Below are 8,195 nucleotides of genomic sequence, written 5' to 3'. Positions count from 1 at the left end.
CACTTCCTGGTCCCCCGCTGACCCAGCTGCTCCCCGGTCCTCCTCCGCCTGGGCTTGAAATGCTGTCAGCGCGGGAGGAACGCAGCAGAACAGCTGGAGTCAGCGGCACCGGCATGGTCTCTTCTTCCAGCCCCCCTGCGCCCCGGAAGAGGAAGTGGTGAGCAGCGGGTGTGTGCGCGGGAAGAAGAGACCTTGCTAGTGTGGTCAGCGTTGATCCGAAGAACAGAAGAGAGGCGCGGCCTGAGGAATGAGCAGCATGGCTCGCAGAAAAATGAAGAACATCAACCCCCGTGGGCGAATGGGACTCCTTTCTCTGCGAGGGCTGAAAATGAAGGAGGTTAGGGTTGGGAGGAGGCTGCTGTTGCTGCTAGTTCCGGGGAGGGAGGGAGAGAGAGTGAATGAGCAAGCAAGCATGTGTGTTTGAGATCCTGTGTGTGTGTGTGTGAGATAGCATGTATGTGAATGATTGAGAGCCTGTATATGTGAAAGAGAGTATGTCTGTAATTGAGAGCCTGCCTGTGAGAGAGAGAGCATGAATGTAAGTTTACGATTGGGAACCTGTATGTGTAAGTTTGTGTGAAAGAGTATGTGTGTATGATTGAGATCCTTTGTGTGTGAGAGAGATCTTGTGTATGTATGATTAAGAGCCTGTGTGTATAAGTAAGAGAGAGAGCATGTGTGTCTGTGTGTGATTGAGAGCTGGTTTAGGTGAGGGAGCATCTGAGTATGTGATTGAGAGCCTGTTTGTAAATGAGAGAAAGAGAGAGCATGTTTGTAAGCATGTGAATGAGAGTCTGTGAGAGAAAAAGACAGCATGTATGTGTGTGATTGAAAGCCTGTGTGTGTAAGCGTGAAAAGATAGCATGTGTGTAAATGTGTAATTAAGAGCCTATACAAGTAAGAGAAAAAGCATGTGTATATGTGAGTGACTGAGAGCATATGTATATAGGTGTGTAATTGAGAGCCAGTGTGAGAGAGAGGAGAAAGTTCCAAGCAAACTACCCCTCCTCCTGCTAATTCAAAACAATCTCAGGACACCTGGATATCAAATGTTCCCAGGTATGCAGAGCAAAAAAAAGTTTGTATACTTATTTTTCATTACTGGGTCTTTGTGTCTGCTATTTTGAAATATTTTATTGGTATCTAGAAATTTTTTATATGAGTTTTTAATTATTGGATATTCCACTCAGCGGTTTCGAAATAATCTGTTCTTTTTGTTAGTATGGTTTTACTGCTACTGATTTTATATTTTCTGATTTGTTTTATAAGGATGGGTGATGTTTCTTTTTTTCCTTTATTACACTGCATACAGAGACTCTGGCTTGTTGCAGTTTCCAATCCAGTTTTTTCTGCATGCTTCTAGTTATGCATTTTGGTCTCTTTATTCTTTGTTAGGTGAGGTCAGCACATGTGATTTAGGTGAGGTTTTCTGCTGGTGTGTAGTTTCTGTGTAGGGTTTTATAGCAGCCTGACTTGGTCAGTTTTCCTAATAGGAGATGTATTGGTGTCTTAAGGCTTGGTGTAATATTTTCAGAGTTGCCTTTTCTTAGGTAAGGTGGTTACTGTTTAAGTGCTGGAAATTGGTGCTGTTTTGGTGTGGGATGTTTACTATTTATGCAATTTCTGTTTAGACAGAATACATATCTTTTCCTTGTGTCATTTTAAACAAAAATAATTACCGGGCCTTTACTTTTTATTTCCTCCGTGAATTGTAATGAGCAGTGTGTCACACATGTGTGCATGGCCTGTCAGGTGTGTTACGATGGGAAAAAAGTTGAGAACCACTGGGTTAGAAAGGTTAAGTGGTTAATAAATTTAAAATATAGTTTGTAAGAGGAAAAATGTTTAATATATTCACATCTCTACTCATAAATGCACAGAAGCTATAGTTAATATAAAATCATTTCACTGACTTACTGATGTAGTAAGAGAGTTGAGTGTTCTCCCTAAGAAAATCTGAGTTGAGATTTCCTGCCTGCCTCCTATGGGTGAGCAGGGATGCTAGGCTCAAGTGTAAGACTTAGGTGAGGTTTGCTGGGAGCTAAGCCCTTGTGCATCTTTTAAGCTCCTTTTGAAATATAGCTTTAGCTGAGAGCATTTAGTGGCAATGTATTACAGAATCACAGCACTACCCCTTTCTAGCAGGGGCAAAAAAATGATACAAAAGAAATAACCTCTTGTTTTGGGGACTAGATATGGCTGTCACCCAACCATCCCATTTGCCATACCCTAATGAAAGCCACTGCTGTAATACAAGACTACATCCCTTACCCACTTTGCTATCTTGTGTCACTGTAGCCACCCCATTACAGCTCTGGTCCTGTGTCACACCCTGAATAAATTTCTCTCTAAATATCAGACTTCTTACATCAAAAATAAAAATGCTTTGAATAGAAAATGCCTTTTTTGTTATATTTTTTAAATAAATGGAAGTCTAAAATTCCTGCTGTACTGTTGTACCCTTGTTAAGCTTTTGGTTATTTTTTATATGATGTGTACTTTTTATAATGAACTATATAAATAGGGAGAGACAATTACTTCATTGCTAAATAACTATAAATGTTGTGATGTCCTAGGTTTTCCTTTTGCTAAAGCTATGGAGGATATGGACATCATACGAGTGTTACAAAATTGCACAAACACTGTTTCCCTTAGCAGTGTATACTTTTTAAAAGGGTTTAATAGGAGGTGGACGAGGATAAGGAGGCGAGAGGGAGAGAGATACCGGTGGCCTTCCGGAGGTGAGGTGGATTCCCGGCCTCGACGGGGCCTTAGCTGGCTAGTCCAAGCATCTGATGTCATCGCAGAGGGATGCTCCACGGGTCCTTAAAATCGGCCCATTTGCAGCACAACGCCTAAGCCGCGCTCCAAAGGGGCGCATGGCTTTGTCCTAACTTGAAATCAATCTCCCCCTCGTATTTTGTAATCTCTCTTGTCTCCTTGAACCTTTGAAGCCTCCAATTTCTTATAAGGACTTAAGATGATTGATCCTGCACGGTGACTGTTGCAGCGTTCTGAGGTTCCAGAATTGCCTATTTAAATGCCTCATTCAGTGAGGAAAAGGAGGGCAAGGGAAAAGGAAACCCTACCCCTACCTGTATTGATGATATCGGGTCCAATGGACACTCATGTGAGACGGGGAGAAGTTCAGCTGGGAGTTAGCTTGCTGGGAGACGGTCGGGAGGAAGCGTTACCAGACACCTCCCTTGAGCTTCAGACAACTCTGTCCCCAGCTTGTTCGGTAGCGCCGGCGAATCCGGCTGAAAATAGGCTCTTGGAACACTGAGAGCTGAAGCGGCAGTTCGTGCATCTGAAAGGCGAGAGAACGTGCTGAAGCTTGGATAGAATAAGAAAATTGGTTCTTACCTGATAATTTTCGTTCCTGTAGTACAACGGATCAGTCCAGACTCCTGGGTTTTGCCTCCCCTCCAGCAGATGGAGACAGAGAAAGTTTTGACAGACTCTGCCATATATACCAAGGTGCCATCCACAGTCTGCCAGTATTACGCACTGTCAAAGCAGAATGATTCCAAATCAAACTATATTTTCAGGAACCTTAAACTTAAAGTGGATCACTGACCCCAACTGTAAACCGGGCCCGTTAAAAAGGGTAACTCGGATTGAACTGTAGAGCAGAAAAAATACAAATGCGGAAATAGCGGACTCTTCATTAACTTTATGCACTAAGCGGGCAGGACTCTGGACTGATCCGTGGTACTACAGGAACGAAAATTATCAGGTAAGAACCAATTTTCTTTTCCCTGTACGTACCCAGATCAGTCCAGACTCCTGGGATGTTCCAAAACTTAACTTATCGGGGATGGGATCTGGAGAGGCCCGCTCTCAGCATTCCTTCACCGAAATTTCCTCCCCTCGGATCCTGAACAATTCAGCCTATAATGCCTCGCAAAGGTATGCAAGGATTTCCATGTAGCCGCTCTGCAAATTTCTTGTGGAGAAATCTGATGACATTCCGCTCAGGAAACCACCTGCGAATGAGTGAAATGCGCCCGAAGACCCACGGGTGACGCCCGACCATGTAGCAAATACGTGGAATCTATAGCCTCCTTCAGCCACCGGGCTATCGTGGTACTAGATGCCATATTACCTCTTTGGACCATTCCAGAGCACAAAGAGGTGATCCGACACTCAAAAATTGTTGGTAACATCCACATAACGCAGCAGTGTCCTGCGAACATCCAGCTTCCTTAAGTTCTTAATGAGAGGATCCGACCTGTCTAGATCAGAAAAGGACGGGAGTTCCACCGATTGATTCAAATGAAAGGAGGAGTCTACCTTTGGAAGAAAGGGTGGAACCATTCGCAATGTAACACCGGAATCTGAGATTCTTAAGAAGGGCTCCTGGCATAACAACACTTGCAGTTCAGACACTCTGTGGGCAGAGGAAATCACCACAAGAAACACAACCTTCAACGTGAGGTCTTTCAACGTTGCTTTTTTCAAAGGTTCAAAAGGCGGTGCCACAAAGCCTTAAGGACTAATTTCAAATTCCAGGATGGACATGGCGAACTCACCAGAGGCCGTAAATGCTTCGCACCCCCGGAAGAAGCGAGCAACATCAGGATGCGCAGCCAGTGGCACGCTGTGTATGGCCCCACGCAAACAGCCTAGAGCTGCCACCTGGACCCTCAAGGAACTACAGGCTAAGCCTTTAGTCAACCCCGCCTGAAAGAAACATAAGATATCTGATACGGATGCTCGGGTCGGTATCACGCCCCGATCAATGCACCACGATTCAAAAACCTTCCAGACACGAACATAAGACAGGGAAGTTGAAGATTTATGCAATCTCAGCAGAGTAGTCACTACCGCGTCGGAATAGCGTTTGTTCTTCAGACGCTGCCTTTCAAAAGCCATGCCGCAAGACAAAAGCGATAGACCTGGTCGAAACAGACGGGCCCCTGATGAAGCAGATTCGGAAGAGACGGGAACCACAGAGGACCCTCCACCGCGAGATTGACCAGATCCGCAAACCACGGCCGGTGCGGCCATTTGGGAGCCACCAGGATCTCCGCCGGGTGTTGTTATATGCGATGGAGCATTTTGCCGATTAGTGACCAAGGGGGGGAAATGCATAAAGCAGGACGGTCGTCGGCCAGGGTAGGGCATGTGCATCCACTCCTTCCACACCTGTTTCCCTGTGGCGCGCAAAGAAGCGCGGAGCCTTGAATTCTTGAACGTCGCCATCAGGTCCATGCAAGGTGTGCCCCATCTGTCGCAGATGAGTTGAAAGGCTCTGTCCGCCAGCTCCCATTCTCCTGGATCGAGCTGATGCCAGCTTAGAAAATCCGCGTGCATGTTGTTGACTCCGGCTATGTGGGACGCAGCTATGCTGACCAGGTTCCGCTCCGCCCAGCTGACTAACAGGCAAGCTTCCAATGCCACCGGTCGACTCTTGGTTCCTTCCTGGCGATTGATGTAAGCCACCGTGGTCGCATTGTCAGATAACACTCTGACCGATTTCCCCTTGACGAGAGGGAAAAAGGCCTCCAACGCTCTGGTCTCGAGACGACTGATTGACCAGCGAAACTCTTCTGGAGACCATCGCCCCTGAACCAATTTCCGGAGACAAACCGCTCCCCAACCGGAAAGACTGGCATCCATTGTAACTATCGTCCATTCCGGGACCACCAGGGGCACTCTCCGGCTCAAATTGTCCGAGAGTCGCCACCAATCCAGACTGGACCGAGCGGCCTCCATCAGCGGAAGGAGTCGATGGAACTGTTCAGAAACTGGACTCCAACAGGAAAGTAATGCTGATTGCAACGGCCGCATGTGAGCGAAGGCCCATGGTTCCAGTTCTGGAGTCTAGGTCATGGAGCCTAGAAGTTGCAAGTAATCCCAGACTTTCGGAGCCTGTTTGGACACGAAACTCCTCACCTGGCCCTGTAATTTGATCATGCGGTTGGACGTCAGGAAAACTCTCCCCTGTTGGGTGTCGAACAAAGCTCCCAAAAATTCCAATGACTGGGAGGGGACCAGATGACTCTTGGCCCTATTGACCACCCAACCGAGGGAGTTCAGCAATTGCAGCACGCATTGATTCGCTGTCTGGCACAGAGCTTCCGACTTTGCCCGAATCAGCCAATCGTCCAAGTACGGATGCACCAACAAGCCTTCTCGGCATAGCTGGGCTGCCACCATCACCATGATCTTGGTGAACGTCCTGAGGACTGTAGCAAGGTTGAAAGGCAGAGCTTGAAACTGGTAGTGCCATCCCAGAATGGCAAATCTCAGAAACTTCTGATGATCCGCCCTGATCCCGATATGCAAATACGCCTCAGTCAGGTCCAGAGATGCCAGGAACTCTCCCGGGTGATGACTGACCTCAGTATCTCCATGCGGAAGCGGGGAATCGGAAGACATCTGTTGATCCTCTTTAAGTCAAGTATGGGTCGAAAGGAACCCTCTTTTTTGGGAACGACGAAGTAAATGGAGTAATGGCCCCTTCGCTGCGCGGTTGGAAGAACCGGAACAATTGCGCCCAGATCGATAAGGCGCTGCAAGGTTTGCTTCACCGCCCGTCGCTTCTCGTCATAACCGCATGGGGAGATCAGGAATCGTGGACTGGGTCGGCGTGCAAAATCTAAAGCGTAGTTGTGTTTTATCACAGACGGCACCCATTGGTCCGATGTGATTTTGGCCCATTCCTCATAAAACAGAGACAGTCTGCCCCCTACCACTGGAACCGAGGAATGGACCGGCAGACCATCATTGCGAGGCTTTCCCTCCTGTGGAAGGCTGGGAAGTACTAGGTCTGCCGAAAAGCCGCCCCCGAAAGGGCTGAGACCATGCTTGCTGGCTTCCCGAACTCTGACGAAAGGAAGAAGCGGGCGTATGGGGCGCTCGAGATCTTCGACTCCCGCGGAAACGGGACCTAGAAGAAAAGCCTCCTCTGGACTTTTGGTCTGTCTTCCGGTAGTTGTGAACCTTATTCTCGCCCAAGGACTGAATCACGTCTTCCAGCTCCTTCCCAAAAAGGAGCTTGCCTTTAAAGGGCAAGGATCCCAACTGGGATTTGGATGAAACATCCACAGACCAGTTTCTTAACCACAATAATCTCCGCGCTGAAACAGCCGAGACTATGGTGCGAGCTGAAGTCCGTAACAGATCATAAAGGGCATCCACACTATAAGCCACCGCCACCTCAAGGCGGCTGGCCTGACGTGCTTCTTCCTCAGATAGAGCCTCATTGGCTTGTAGTTGCTGCACCCAGCGGAGTCCTGCGCGCAAACCAAAATTGCTACACATTGCCGCCCGGACTCCCAGCGCCGAGACCTCAAAGATCTTCTTAAGCTGTAACTCCAGCTTCCGATCCTGTAGATCCTTGAGGGCCGTGGACCCCGTGACTGTGATAGTAGTTTTCTTCGTGACCGCAGACACTGATGCATCCACCTTCGGCACGCGAAGCATCTCCAAAGCAGCCTCCGGCAGAGGATAAAGCTTATCCATTGCTTTTTTAACCTTTAACCCCAAATCTGGGGTATCCCATTCTCGAAAGAGCAGGTTCGTAGCCGAGAAATGGAAGGGAAAGGCTGAAGGAGGACCCCTCAGGCCCAACAGCACCGGATCCATTGACCCTAAGCGAGACTCTTCTGAAGGCGCCCCAATTCCTATCTCTCCCAAAATGGCGGGAATGAGAGGGCCAAGTTCCTCCTTTCAGAACAGGCAGAGACCACCTTAGGGTCATCTCCATCGGTGATATGGGACTGTCGAGCAGCATTCTGCTGCGGATCCCCGTCGCCCTCTACCCCCCTCGGGGGCTGGGCCGGTATATCTGGATTCTCCTGGTCCGAGGTGTCAGAGGACACGTCCGAATCCTCCCACGGTGCCCTGGAACGCAAGCGCTTTGCCTTTAAGGACACTTCTTGCTCCTCAACCCGGGGCTGCTTTTTACTCCTCGAGGGTGGTACTGAAAAAAAAAACCCGGTTTAGAAGCCTGCTTTTTTGTAGCCTTCCGGGCCTTAAAGGCCTTATGCATGGCTAAAATAAAATCGGCTGAAAAAGAAGAAGCCTCAGAATCTGTCTCCATATCCTCCTCCTGCACCTTAGGATCTGATCTAGCAGGGTAAGCAGGCCGCAGAGCGGGCTGCTGGGGAGACACAGGGGGCGGGAAATTCCCTTCCTCCATCGCGAATTGAGCCGTCGAGGATACTGAATCTAAAATGGCGCCT

Source organism: Rhinatrema bivittatum, chromosome 11 (genome assembly GCF_901001135.1).
Source record: "Rhinatrema bivittatum chromosome 11, aRhiBiv1.1, whole genome shotgun sequence".
NCBI lineage: Eukaryota > Metazoa > Chordata > Amphibia > Gymnophiona > Rhinatrematidae > Rhinatrema > Rhinatrema bivittatum.
This window is presented reverse-complemented; position numbering follows the sequence as displayed.